Source organism: Sus scrofa, chromosome 11, assembly GCF_054392235.1.
Source record: "Sus scrofa isolate SSC_HxYL_T2T_F1_AM1 chromosome 11, Sscrofa_HxYL_maternal_Yorkshire_Landrace_v2.0, whole genome shotgun sequence".
Classification (NCBI taxonomy): domain Eukaryota; kingdom Metazoa; phylum Chordata; class Mammalia; order Artiodactyla; family Suidae; genus Sus; species Sus scrofa.
The window spans coordinates 75,258,859-75,271,922 of NC_139393.1; the positions used below are offsets into that span (position 1 = coordinate 75,258,859).

Here is a 13,064-nt window from a genome sequence, read left to right on the forward strand (position 1 = left end):
GCTTAAAGTCACTGATGATTTTGCATAAAATACTGAATTTTCTCTTCATGCACAGGTCTCACAATCAACTCAGATTATTTTTAATCTGAAGCCCCACAAAAGTTGCTTTCATTTTCAATTCTGAAGAAAGCGGAGGTTTTAGAGTTCTTACATCCTCAACTATAGCATATAAATAACCACAGTAATATACTACATTATTTAACACAAATTTAACATGTCACTATGATGGTATATGATTTAACGTAAGTTTCATATGGCTTCTAGGACTAATTAAGGACATGATCAAAATCCAAATCCCTACATATTGAGGGTCTTTGCCTCTCAGAACATATTCTAGATGCCAAGAGAAATCAGTCTCTTAAATACCCAATCTGTTCTCCCTAGCTGGCAAGGTAAATTACTTGGGCATCGCAAAAAAAAATCTTAATTTTAGGGCCCTTTAGGATGTTAACAGCAACATCATCATCAAAATAAAAAGCCCTCCTCCCGCTCTAGCCTTTGAGCCTGACCCTGGATTCCCATCACACCCTTATCAACGATTTGCGCTTTCTCTGTCTCTACTCACATCCTCAGGAGAGAAACATTCTATGAACACTGCTCCTACACTGAACATGCAGGTGGAGCGTCACGTTTTCTGGGACTCAGGAAAGCAGAGTCATGGATGTGGAGGCCCCTGTACGTGTCTGCTTCCCAGAAAGCCGACTGCGCTCTCAGCAGCTCCCTATGATCCACCTGCACTGGTCACAACCCTCTTTCTTCCTCCCAGGCTGAGAAACAGCAAAGAGGGAGAGGACGCCCAAACCCCGAGGCTCCCTGGGTGGTGTCTGCGCTCCTTTTGCCTCTAGACTGCATCCTCCTTGAGGGCAAGGTCTGGGTCTTGAGCAGATGTTTATCCTTTAGTATCTACTGAGTAAACAGACGCCAGCGACAACTGGGGATCCACTGAACACTGAAGCGCAAGAGCTTAAAAAATCGTAACAACACAGCACTTCTGTCTGCTAATGTCATTGTTAAGAACCCAGAAATGCCTCAAGATCTACTAAGATCCTGACCAAAAGAAAGACAGGAGGACCCGGAATCCTCAGGAGGCTCCAAGGCAAGTGACCCTGCCTGAGAGCAACGGAGAGAATCAAGGCGGAAGCCTGGGGCAGAGAAGACTGGGCTCCATCTGGCCCTGGGCCCGCCCGCCCTCCCGAAGGTCACCTCTGATGGAAAGGGGCTCCGCGGGTTGCCCCAGGCCGGGCTCCAGAGCAAAACGTCTGGTCTGAAAGAGGCAGCTTAAATCTGCTGTAGGCTGGTCAGCGTCTCCCCCACTGTGCACGTGACCCAAGGCCAAGTCCACAGAGGAGCAGGCATCACAGGTAGAACCCAGATGCCCTGACAGGAAGTAGAAGGACTATGCTGGGAGACTGTGGGGTGCGGTGGTTTGGGGCTTGCTTCACAGAGTGGGGGCGACCTAAAGACACCAAAACCCCAAGTTGTAAGGAAAGACATCAGCAATCTTCTTGACAGTTGCCAACAACTGAAAAAGCTATCTGTGACTCTCTCAAATTCTGGAAGCTATTCTGAAATGCTCTTCCTCAAATGGGCCCCCACACCACGTCCACCAAAGGAGCCCAGCCCCACCATCCCCTCTGTGGGCCTCCAGGAACTATGCCCAATACACTAATTCTTCCAAGAGAAACTAGAGCTGTGTCAGCATCTTTGCCTCTCTCAGTTTTAAGTGTCTTTAAGTCCCTTTAAGAATTTGATACATTCATTGATTTTTCACAAAATCACCTCCAAAGAAATCAGCAAACACATTCTTCCATTTCAAAATTTAAAAAAATCATAAAACAGCAGTTATTTCTGATATTCTGGGAAAAAATAACATTCTCTCAGGAGGTTATCTCTGAAGAATAAAGAAACTTAAAATGGCTAAGTGAACATATTGAAAGCTTGGGAAGAAAAAAGCTAACCTCAGAGATTACGTATCCTGTAAATTCTAACTGGTGTAATGGTTTATAAATGAATTTAATATACTATAAATATTATGGCACCTCTGCTATCGCCATAGGAACTCTGCTTTCTACTTAAGAAAACAGCAATACGTTAGAATGACAGATTAAATAAATTCTCTAAACAATCTTAGAAATGCAACTCTTTCTGTAATGATACAATTTGAACAAACTGCCATTTAGAGCTGAGTATTTATTTTAGCCAAGGCAAAGCAGCCTGAAAGGTAAAACGGCCTAGATTAACAGAGTTTATTCTACATCAAAGAACTTTAAGTTTATAGGCCCAGGAAGATTTTTTTCTCAAGCCACATAATCATTTTAACCAAAGTATACATAAAACCATGATTTCCATGCCTTAAATAACATTATTTGACTACTAAATTCATTCTTCCTTCTTCAATAAGTTTATTTTTTTAATCGCAGTAGAGGGAGACCTTTTCTATTTTTACTTTTTCTTAATTCAGAGCCACACCCTCGGCATATGGAGGTTCCCAGGAGGCTAGGGATCGAACTGGAACTACACCACAGCCATAGCAACGCCAGATTTAAGCCATGTCCTTGACCCGCACCACAGCTCATGGCAATGCCGAATCCTCAACCCACTGAGCAGGGCCAGGGATTGAAAGCACATCCTCATGGATGCTAGTCAGGCTTGTTACTGCTGAGCCACAACGGGAACTCCATGAGCTCTTTTTCAGTTTAATCTTGTAAATTCCTGCTTTTTATTTATTTCTCTCTGTCCTTAAACAGAAATGTAGAATTCATGTCTCGGCTTATGGAAAAATGAATGTCCTACAAAACGGCCTAGCACTAAGGAAATATATAAGCAGGGAAGAGGTCCGTGGTGCAAATAGATCTGTCATACTCTGATATTATCCGATTACCATGGTCTATAAAGATACTTGATGAAACACAAGAGTAAACAAAACAAATTCAATTATTTCCTACGGTCAGTGGAAAATACATTGGCCCATGAGTCAGTAAACTAGATTTTGTTCTTGTCTATAACACTAACTAGCTGTATGACCATAGACAAATCGATTAACCACAGTAAACCTTATCCTCCTCATCTGTAAAATTAGGAAGCTGGACCAGATGACCTCTAAAGATACCTTTCACCTCCAAAACAGGATGATTTCATTTCCACATCACAAATTTCTATCAACCCAGAGAATTCATGGTACTTTCCAGAAAGGCATGTAATGATTCAGGGTAACCATTTAAAAGTTTCTAACAAACTCAAATTTTAAGATTATATCTTTTTGACAATGCTTGCCATCTTATAAAGGAAAAATGTTAAATAGCAACCAGGTGACCTTAAACAAGTCATTTGATTTCTCCTGTGTTCAGAGAAATCCCTCCCCAAAAACCAGAAATTTAAAAAAACAAAAACGAAAAACCATCCCTGCCTATCTAGCAAGATTTTCCAGAGGCTCAAGCAAGATTTTTTTTTTTTTTGACTTTTTTTTTTTTCTTTTTCAGGGCTGTATCCGTGGCATACGGGAGTTCCCAGGTTAGGGGTCCAATTGGAGCTACAGCTGCCGGCCTACACCACAGCCACAGCAATGCCAGATCCAAGCCGCGTCTTTGACCTACACCACAGATCATGGCAATGCTGGGTCCTCAACCCACTAAGTGAGGCCAGGGATCGAACCCACATCCCCATGGATACTTGTGAGATTTGCTTCCGCTGCACCACAATGGGAACTCCGCAAGATGCTTTTTTGAAACAACTTTATAGAATTTTCAAACTCAAGGTTTCATTATTCCTCTTGGGCTTCCTTCCTCTGTGAGCATTCAATACAGGACTCTTAAATGGTTGACCATGTTTTTTGCTGCCACGATGCATGGGAACATCTTCCTCCAGGAACACAGCTGACACGAAGATGCCCACCTGTACAAGCACTAAGACGTACAAGTGCGGTTTTCAAAGAGTATTAACTTGAATGTCGTACGTGAAGCACCAAAATGTCCCTCCTCTCTCCATTATGTTTTCTTTTTCTTGGTAGGTTACTATCTATTCATTTATGAGAGTGAAACAATTAGGGAAAATTTGCATATATAAAGTACAAATCATAGTCCCTTTTCGGGTACTCACATCTTCTCACACACAGGTTCTTACAAAACCGTGACATACGTATTTCCATGGGCTGCTTTCCCACCCGACATTATCATTTCTCATAAGCTCTCCACAAGCAACGCTTTCAAGAGTTACATGATACTCCTTCAGGATGCCCTCATAAATCACAAAGGCTTGTGCTCACTGGTATTTTCTATGGGCCAGGCCCTATTCCACGTGCTTTACATGCATCTGCTCACTTCATCACCATAAACAGCTACAGGGTAAGTGCTAGTCTGATGTCCATTCTTGGGATGAAGAGACTAAGAAAGCAGAGCTGCCTCTGAAGAGCTCAGTTTAGCATCTCCTGAGCCCAGTTTCCTACCCACTGCATCCTGCTGCCACTCCTAACAGAACTACCCCCCTAGGAACAGAAACTTGGTTATACCATGCTATTTTCTATGTTCTAGAACTCAGAGACTACACATCTAATATTTAACTTCTCCCTGAAGCAAGAGAATAATGTATTACAGCATCTGTAATACCATAAAACTTTTTCATCACCAAAATCGTGCTTATACTTTTTTTGAAAAATCAACATTCTGTATATACTGTTTATAATTTTTTAACTTATGGTAGACAACTTTCATGAGAATATGTCTAGATCCACATGACACGTGTATTTCCTGTTAAGACAAAATGTATGAAAACAGAGTACATGAATCTCTAAGTATATGAGTTGGAGAATAAACTCCATGTAGTCAGTGGAGACCCTGGGCTCCGTTAACATGTGCTTTCAGATTCCCTTTCAGATGAACATTTGTTGAATGTTCATCTGTAATAAATAAAGGGGCATGTCTCCAACACATGCACTGACCTGGCCAGCCTGCTCAACACTATCTCATTTGTATTTGTCCCTGCCAACTTCAAAGAAAGTGGGGACAGGGATGTTCCAGCAAACCGTTTGGCACTGCAGAGTTCTGATCAGCGAGTAATAGTAAGCCTCCTTGCCATCAATTTGCTGATAAGGATTCAAGGATCCATTAGAGAAGATGTGACAAAGACGTAGAAGAAACAGAAACAACTTCACCACCTAAGGACTTCTTGATGGTTTGCAAACCTCACGGTTCAAGTGAATGAAGAGCACGTCCAGTGATTTTTATTATCTGTGTTTTTGTTTTATTGTGTTTTGTTCTTCGATAAATGAGTTACTAAATACCTAACCTAAGACTTAGATCACTACATTCTTTTACACACTGGAGTTCAACAGAGCTGCTGAAAGCAAAATGTCCTAAAAAAGGAAATGAATCCTACTTGTATCAAAATGCACAGCTGTTTTCAAAAACTATGCAAAGATGATGCAGATTTACTAACAACCTGCTTTTTCTAAACTAAAGCAGACAAGGTGACAGCCCCAAAGTGATGCTGTCTTACAGGAGTACCATTCAATCTCTCAGGTGGCAATGGGAAACTAAAGACACAAAGGAATCTGCGTGTTAGGAAAATTAACCTGGCAGAGAGATATAGGCTAGAACGAATAGAAATGGCTGCAGGGGAGAGAAGGTAGCGGCAATGGAGAATCAAAAAAAGATTTAAAAATAAAACGTGTCTGATGCAGAGACCTCGGGAGTCTTTCAATCACCAAAAAAAAAAAAAAAAAAAAAAAAAAAAAAAATACATGTATTTATTGAGCTCCTGCTATGTGCCCCGTACTGTGGAAACCATGGTGAACCGACAGTCCAGCGAGGGAACTAGTTGTGAAACAAACAACTGCTAAGGGGTGCAAAGGAGAACAAGCTCGGTCCATTTCAGTTTGGGTGGCTATAGGCAAGGCCTCTGGGAGGCAAGGACCTGCAAGCACAGTTCCAAAGACCAAGAGGAGTGGCCTGGCCGACGAGGCGGTGATTATTATCCCAGGCAGAGGCAACAGCTCCTGCCAAGGCCCTGGGGTATGAGAGAGCCGGGCATCTGGAAGATGGAAAAGCTGGGCTGGTGAGCCGTCAAAGGGTGGTGCCTAATAAGGAAAGTGCCTTGCAGTCCAAGGGAAGAAGCCTCTGTTCCAAGGGCAGTGGGGGGCACTGGTGTGTTAAGGATGCAGAATCGAAGTCTTAAGGTTGGAGTAAGAAAGGAAGCAGAGACGAGATGGGAGCCGCTCCTGCTACAGAGACCATGTCAGGGGCGGGAGGAGGGAAGGAGCTGGCAGGAGCAGCAGCCTGAGCCCTGCTCACCACAGATTTGGGCTCTCCTTCCAGGCATCCAGACAGGACTGTACCTCCCTGCCCTTCGGAGTTAAGTGGGGCCACGTAACTGGCTTTGGCCAACACAACGTAAGCAGAGGGACTGGGTGGAAACCCAAGAGCCTGTGAGGGAGTTCCCACACTTTTTCCTGGCCCAAGAACCCACCACATCCAAGACAGTGGCTGTCCCGACAACCCGGGTCCCAGGATGTGGGCAACACGGTCCCCAGCCACCCTCACTGGAAAGGCGCCATGAGAGAGAAGTAAACGTTCTGTTTCAAACCACTGAGATGCGGGAGCTGTTAGCCCACACTGACTGATGCAGAAAGAGAACATGATGGATGCAGTGAGGCTAGAACGAGGAAGGCAGAAGGAGATGAACTGAAGAAACAAAGAAGGAAGTAGAGATTTCAGAGCTGGTGACCATGAAATGATGCCTCTTACCAAAGAAAACAAGGAGGCAAAAAGGAAGGCTGGCTTGGGATGAGAAGGGACAATTTATGTTTCATAGACACTCAGCTTAAGGGACTGGGAGGACAGCCAAGCATACGTGTCAGGCAAGTTTGTGGAAAAGCAGGTCTGAGCGGGGTGGAAAAATCAAAACTGAGATAAAGATTGGGAGCTTGCAGTGAAGGCGTGAGCTCCCTGAAGAGGGAAGGGCAGCGATGAGGTGTCAGGCGCCCAAGTGGAGACGGGACTCTGAAGGCACGGCCCTGGGTGGTGGGGATGCAGCAAGGGGACAGAGTGAAGGGGGCAGAGTGAAGACGACGGCGGAGGAGGAGGAGAACCAGAGAAAGAGCGAGAGGGGTGCCGAGTGGCCCCCAGTGCTCAGACGACAAGTCCAAGGGGTGAGGGCTGAGAGGCCAAGCCACACCAAGGGCAGAGGCCAGACTGCCAGAGCACAACCCAAGGGCACACAGCGGTTGGCATTAAAGGGTACCAGAACCCAGGCCGCTGAACTCAGTCACAAGCCTCAGTGCCTTCCAGCACTCTGAGGGGACAATTCCCTCTACCCCAATTCTTCGAAAACTAAACGTAACGACGTCCGTAATTCATGCTGACGTCTCTTCAGACCTTCAGACAGTGTGCAGCTGCCCTAACCATCAGCACTGAGACTACAGGTGCTGCCTTTCTGCACATTTCAGTTTATTCCCTGGGGGGAATTCCTGCAACCGGAAGTACTGAGCCAAAGGAGGCTGAAGTGCTTGATACATACAGCCTCGCTGCAAAAAGTCACACCGTTCACCACGCCACAAAACCCAAGAGAGATCATTCTCATAAAATGCCACCCACGTGGGGCCCTTGGAGTTGTGGAGTGGGGTAACCCTGAAAACAAGTCCCTTGTTCACCCCATCCTTGCAAAATCGTTCCTATCTCTGCGAATTTGTAAATTTATCAGGCAAAAAGGGCAGCCTGCTCTAATTAATGTTTCTTTAATTATCAGCAAGGCTGTACATTTTTTATCCTGTTCTTTAGTGGCTAATTGTATTCCTTTCTTTGAGGAATTGTCTATTAATGTCCTTTCCCATTTTTCTCCTGGAGTATTTTTCTTTTTTTAATGGATTCTTAAGAACTCTCAATATATTTTTTATTAGCGTTCCCATCATGGCACAGCGGAAACGAATTTGACTAGGAACCACGAGGTTACAGGTTCGATCCCTGGCCTCGCTCAATGGGTTAGCGATCTGGCGTTGCCATGAGCTGCGGTATAGGCTGCAGATGCGGCTCGGATCTGGCATTGCTATGGCTGTGGTGTAGGCCAGCAGCTACAGCTCTGACTAGACCCCTACCCTGGGAACCTCCATACGCCGCTGGTGCGGTCCTAAAAAGACAAAAGACAAAAAATATATTTATTTATTTATTTTGGCCATGCCCATGACATGTGCAAGTTCCTGGGCCGGGGATTGGACCCCGGACACTCAGTGACAAACACCAGATCCTTAACCTGCTGCACCACCAGGGAACTCCTCTCAATGCATTTTTACAATTTAACACTATGACTGAGATATAGATATATAGAGGGGACAAATACTGTTTCTAAGCTTATTATTTGACTTTTAAATTTATGGTAGTCGTGACATACAAGGGGTCTGAGAACTTGTAAAGAGAGGCAGTAGACAGGGTGGTCAGGAATACGGGGTCTGAAGCCACAGTGCTCAGGTTCCAGACACAGATTCCCCACTTCTATAAGCCTTGTGACCTTGAGGTGACTGAACCTCCCCCGAGTAAAGTCCTAACATATATCCTAGGACACAGTAAGTGCTTAATAAATGCAGGCACCAGACATAATTAAGACAATCAATCTTTTCTTTTATTAACATGAGTTTGCCTTGTTAAGCACTTACTATTAAGTACCTTAACATATCTTATTTGGTCTTTATTTTTAAAACTCCTAGGATAATAATTCCTGGAGTTCCCTTGGACCTGGCCTTGTCACTGCAGCAGCTCAGGTCACTACTGCGGCACAGGTTCAATCCCTGGCCCAGGAACTTCCACATGCCATGGGTGCAGCAAATAATAATAATACTTACAATACTTAATAATCCCAATTCTCAGATGAGCAAACCAAAGCTTAGATGAAGAGACTTGATCAAAGTCCTCACTCATCTCATCAATGGAAAGGCCGCAGCTCACCTCCTAAGCCCAAACCGGTTTTTCCCTTTACTTTAAGAGATCCTTTAAAAAACCCCTCTCCACCCTTACATGATTATTCACCCAAGCTGCACACTGTTTCTTTGATTTACTTTACATGTGACTCTTACATTTAGTTAAAACTTATTTCAGTGTGTGATATAAGGGGGGGCCCCAATCCTTTTTGTAGTGTCATTTACCCCATGTGGCTACTGCCTGCATGACACCCTAAATGCTGACACTCACAGAGGCCTATTCGCTCGGTTCTAGACTACTCTTCACGTCCTCAGGCAGCTGACACCAAACTGCCGTATTATTTACCCGCTAAGATTACACTCAGGGGAAGAGCTCTCTAAGAAGCACATGCTTATGGGCTGGTTTGAACCTCTTTCCTAAAATAGGCTTCAAAAAGACAAGAGCAACATCTACGTTTTGGTGCGAGTCATGGAGTTGTTCCCCCAATCAGCAACTGTATTTCTCTCCCTTCCTCCTAAGAGGCAGCCCTCTCTGCCCAGGCTGCTCTGCTCCTTCTTGGCCTACCCGGGGCTTCTACGCACTTGTTCCATCTCTCTCATTCTTTTCCGGGGGAAAAAAGTCGCCCTTATCGCTGCACCTTCGGGTCCAGTTCAGTTCTTCACCAACCCTTCCCCTAGTACATCCGATCTCTGTTAGGTCACCCTCCTCCTCTGCCCTCCGGACGAGACGTCTGGACTTTTTACGCGCTCCTTCATACGGTCCTCTGGCTGCAGAGGACCGACCTGTCCACCTATTTGGTTCCTAAACCCTTCAGGGCAAGGGCCTGCCCGAACACAGCAGCGGAGCCTCAGCACCCAGCGAACCGGCCCAGCACAGAGCAGGCCCTCCACGAACGTGGATGAAGATTTCACAACTGCTGCCCTCCCTTCGCAAGCCATCGCTAAGGTCCTCTTGCCTCCCAATACCCAAACGAACCAGAAACCAAAGAAATGGAACCTGCTGCTGATTATCTCTTTGGAGCGGGGCCTCCGCCCTGCTTCCTGCATTCTGGGGTGTTTCTGCAGTTAGGACTCCAGCAGACGGTGGAGACAGACAAGGGAGGTGAAGCTCAGGCCAGTTCGGTTACCGAGGTACGATCCTATCTGATCCTATCTGATTTAAAACTACAGCCAAAATGAGGTTTTACGTTACCTGAGGATTTCAAAGAACACCTCCTCTCGGGTCTCAGGTGACCTCAGAGCCCACTGGAATCTCGGGCTGACTGAACTGGGAGGGTGAGGGGGGCCCAAGCGCGCCCCCCCCCCCCCCGGGAGGCTGTCAGCCCCCACCTCTGTCCATCACCCTCCAGTCACACAAAGGAAAATTCAGTGACGGCCTGACTTGGTTTCATTTCATTCCATACTGCAGGCTCCCCCATGGCTGTGAACTGGGGTCGCCAGCAGGGGCTTGACGACTGAGATAAGATCAGCAAGGAAGCCGGCAGCCAGGGGACCGGGCATCAACAGCCAGGCACAGTGGGGCCAAGCTTGACCCAGGTCTTCCAGAGGAAGGCTGTCTTTAGGCCTTGCTGGTAAACGCCAGTAGAGCCTGACATCTGAAAGGCCCAACCAAAACTCAGCCCTGCTCAGGCAATTATTTCTAGGTGGGTTTTCGTTTTTTTGTTTTTGTTTTTTTGGTTTTTGGTTTGTCTTCTGAACTTGCTTATCCTTTGAACAGGCTGCCTTTCTGACTATTCTCAATCTAATTCTGAAAGCTAATTCTGGAATTGTGAGGACTCTTCCTTCATTGCCCAAAATCATCAGCTACCCTTCCTACAGTTAGAAATACTACTAGCTGTAACTCTCCTCCTCATATCAAAGCAGCTTAGAATTGAAGCCTGTTGGTAGGAAAAGGGACTCCAGGGCAGTTGAGAGCGCCTATTTAACAAAACAGGACCCCTGAGGTTCAGAGAAGCCAAACAACAGCCCAGGGTGATCTGTAGCTAGTAGAATACAGGCCGGGCACTGCCTAAAAGCTTTCCTTCTAGTGCTCATTTAATCCTCCCAACAACCCTGTAAGGTAAGTACGATTACTGTCTGTACTCTACAGATGAGGAAACCCAGGCACACCAAGGCTAAGTCACACGCCCAAGACTGCACAGCTGGTAAAGGGTAGAGGTGGAATTACAACGCAGCTGCTCTGACTTCAGAGCCCGTGCTCTGCACGACTAAGCCTCTAAGGTTAAAATGCAAGGCTCCTGACCCCAGGGAGGGTTCACTCCATCATTCAAAATTCTAAGGCTCGTGAAAGAGTGAACCACATTTTAAAAAGCCGACAAAACTTGCTAGGATCCTGATGAGAACAAACTACCAATCAAAGCAGCCTCTGAAGCAATCTGGGAAATCTGAATAGTTTATCAACAGATTGTTGCTATCTTTAACATAATGGCACTCGAGTTATATAAGAAAACATCCCAATTTTTAACAAAAATTACACAAGGGAGGTTGGGGAGACAGTTAAAGGAAGTTCAGCAACATCTCGAAAAATTACTGAATCTGCGTGATGGATTATGAGGGTGCATTGTGGCAGTCTCTCCACTTTTCTGTATGTTTATTTTCAAGGTTTTCAAACAAATTAATACAATATCATTTTTAAAGGCCCACAAACCTAAGCTTATGAGAAAGGAGGCTACCAAACAATAAAAAATTTAGGACATCTCACTTTTACATTTTAAAGTTCATTTTTAAGTGGCAGCCTTTATTACCCACTGAACTATTTAATTCTGTTGTTTCTGATCTCAGTTACAGCCATTCCTCAATACGAGACCCATGAGAAAAGCTAGTTAAATCCATACCCTGTTTGTTTCTTGGTCCATCTATAGGACTGCTTTATTAGCCAGGTAGATAAGAATATTTCTTGTGCCTTTCCTAGGGGGTAGGCACTGTACTAGCACTGACCCAGGTTGTCACAGACTTCCATCCGAGCATGGGTCAGCGGACCACAGTCCCCAAAACCCTGGCTCTGCTCTGCCTCCTGCAAGCATTAGGGGTGCCTTCTTAGCTCTCCTAGAACAAGGCCAAGACAGGTGCACCTGCTGTGGCTTCCTGGCAGACACTGTGGAGCAGCAAGAAGCAGCAGGCAGTGGCAGAGGACCTGGCAGGAAGTGAGGGGGGGGGGTGAGCTTGACAGGTAATTTTTAGCATCTGTAAGCTATTCCATATTCCTCCATCTGCAATAGAGAACCACTGCGATACATTTCCCATTCAGCCGGGGAGCACCCGAGGAGGCCCACCTACTCACCTGCATTTTGTGTTTGTTTTATCACGAGTGTCATCAGACTAGTGACCACAGACAGACAACAACACAAAGGATTGAGACACCAGCGAAACTTCTGGCTATTCACGCTTAAAGGTGTCCGGGGAAAACAGCTGTACTATTAAAGTGTCATGAGGTAAAACAGAGCAGTGTGTCACACACGAGAATGGACACTACCAGGCCATCAGTGGGCCGGCGTCCAACAGAAGGCTGCTGAATTCAAGGACTGTTGCACATCATTAATGAGCAGGGTTGTGCTCACCCTAATTGTCTATTAAACCAGCACCTCCTCTCCAGGCCGAGTCTGTCCACATCATGTCACGGCCATACGTCTTATTTATTCCTTTTGCCTCATATCTCTAATGAGGACAGTGCCCCCAGTGAAAAGAACTAAGTTTCCTTTCGGAACAAAAAAGATGCCACAGATGTTTGTGGGCTTTGTCCTAAATATACTCACACTTGCAAAAGTCAGGAAGATGCAGAACATGCTACTTAAGCCAAGGCAGCTGTGGTTAGCTCAGGTTACGGAAGGGATCCCAGGTTTTGGTCTAGTCTCAATTCGTGCTCTACTTCTTACCATCAAATGACAAACTTCAGTAAAAGCAGAAAAATTAAAAGCCCTTAATACTGAACAAACTGGAGTTTGAGGAATCTAGAGTGAGTGTGCGGAGCTATTGAGAGAAAAATTAAATAGCCCACTGGCTACAGAAATCAGTGAAGCTTCCTCTCCAATCTCCACAAACGTAAGTCATGTCATTCCGTGTCTGCCCAAGAAGAGCATCTATCCACCACCAAAGAGACGAGCTAGGCCCTGTCCTACAGGACCTAGCTCTGCACACGGTCAATACCCCCACAAAGCCCAGAGGTTCA

The 13,064-nt window shown here is 45.5% G+C and overlaps 1 protein-coding gene and 1 long non-coding RNA gene across 3 annotated transcripts in view; both read right to left on the reverse strand.

Moving 5' to 3' along the window:
• LOC146398693 (uncharacterized) overlaps positions 1 to 13,064 on the reverse strand; it is a 50,491-nt gene that overhangs the window by 31,357 nt on the left and 6,070 nt on the right. The gene's annotated exons all lie outside the window — the stretch shown is intronic.
• On the reverse strand, positions 112 to 5,734 carry LOC146398695 (uncharacterized). The gene is made up of 2 exons (XR_014819819.1): positions 3,590 to 5,734; positions 112 to 3,543 (listed from the first exon to the last, which is right to left on the reverse strand). It is a non-coding gene; the product is annotated as an uncharacterized LOC146398695 (long non-coding RNA).